Here is a 2,097-nt window from a genome sequence, read left to right on the forward strand (position 1 = left end):
TATATTTATGAATATTCGTAGAATATCTTATGTATATATGTGATTTGTATATTCATTCGAGGTGCTAGCTGCAATATGCATAGAATATACGTCTTATATATTCTATGTATATACATCAAATGCGCATACTTGCAACATACTTAGATGTATATATATATATTTATGAATATTAGAATATTGTATGGATATAGGTGATATGTATATTCATTCGAGATGATAGCTGTAATATACACAGAATATATGGTATGTCTTGTACATTTCATGTATGTATATCGAATGCGCCCAGATAACACACAATATTCTACGAATATTCTATGTAGCATCAAATATATTTTTATGAGAATATTCTCAAAGAAATCATTTATACATATTCGTAGAATATTTTCATTTATAAAGAATAATCTATAAATCTGTCTAGAACATATTAAAATCAGCAATAGGAACATATTGTTTACATATTCCGTAAATATTCATAGAATATTTAAATGTATTGAAGGTATAGATGGCGTTTAGAAAGCATAAGAAATAGACCAATCACTTTATCCATAATCCAATCTCATCTTTTCCATTTTTATTAAGAACCGCTTTTATCTGGATATGTTCGTATGCCATACTACCGGACTGCCCAACGTGTTGAAAGTGTATAATTAAAAGTGTGCAAGCTTGTACAGGAAAAGAAATTCTTATTAAGAAGGTAAATATTATTATCACTTTCTCACATCGCGCTATATGTTTGCTTAGAGTGATAGATTTTCTAACCTTGATTTCCTACTCGCTTATAACAAAATTAATTTTTCATTTTAAAAAGCCGAGCAACACCTTAGCTTAGTTTTTTCGAGAATAATGAAACGTAGTAAAGCGACTTTTTATAGAAACGTTAAAAGAGGAACCGCAACAGGTTTTACGTTATCACAGGAGAATAGTGATAATTCTAAACACGACTGTATAAATAATAACGTTTTAATTACAAAAAATGCAGATTTCCAATGTAGTAGTACTTATAGTGAAACAGAGGACTGTTTTGATAAAGATTGCTTTAATATTTTACATAACTCATATAGCCAATTTTCTGATAACTCTGACAATGTTATTGAAAGTGATATTCCAATATCACAGCAAAATATAGAAAACCAAAATGTACATAAAAGTAATAGTTTTATTAATGAATTACAATCATGGGCAATATCGTACAATATTTCACATAATACTTTACGAAGTTTATTAAATTTATTAAAATTAGAAACAAATATTTCTTTACCTCAAGATCCTAGAACTTTACTTTATACTCCTCGACATATATCCTACAAATCTGTAGGTTCAGGCATTTATGTACACATGGGAATTCAATTTGCAGTTAAAAAATTAATTAATTTGTTAGAGAAACAGCCAGAAAAAATAAATTTATTAATTAATATCGATGATTTGGCTCTCAGCAAAAGTTCCAGCAGTCAGATATATCCGATATTATACTCAAGTATCCTCAATATGTATCTGTAATAGGTATATATCATGGTTATAAAAAACCTAATAATGTAAATATATTTTTACAAGACAATAGAAGCTATGAAGTTATCGGAAGATGGTTTTATTTATAATAATCATACTATACCATTTGCAATTAAAGTATTTGTAACGATGCATCCCCCCATCGTTCCCAACACGTCACCCGTCGGAAGTCTGCCGCCCGGCGAACACCAAGCCGGGCAAGGGCAGAGGCGCTTAGCGCCCATTTTTAAACATGCGTAAACAATGTTTATGACAAACACAGCCGTTAGTGTTTGTCATAAACAAAGCGAGCGCCGAACGGCACCGAACGTTTCCGGCGAATGTCGATCGCCGAAACGCGCGCTACCGGAGGCCCGCGTCGTCTCCCCCACCCCGAGGGGGATGTGAACGGCGCGGGTGTCACGCTCGCTTCGGTAGGGTATAAAAAGCCCTACCGAACACCAGACGCCAACAGACCAGCTCCTGATTCCGCTCAAGCAGTACGCTCCGAGACAAACCAGAAACCGATCCTTACGTCAAAACAGACAGTAAACCGGAGGTTGACGCGTTCGCAGCCTCCGCCGAGTATTCTCGGCTATCTGCTCTCGAGAC

This window comes from Cataglyphis hispanica, chromosome 9 (assembly GCF_021464435.1).
Source record: "Cataglyphis hispanica isolate Lineage 1 chromosome 9, ULB_Chis1_1.0, whole genome shotgun sequence".
In the NCBI taxonomy this organism is placed as follows: Eukaryota; Metazoa; Arthropoda; class Insecta; order Hymenoptera; family Formicidae; genus Cataglyphis; species Cataglyphis hispanica.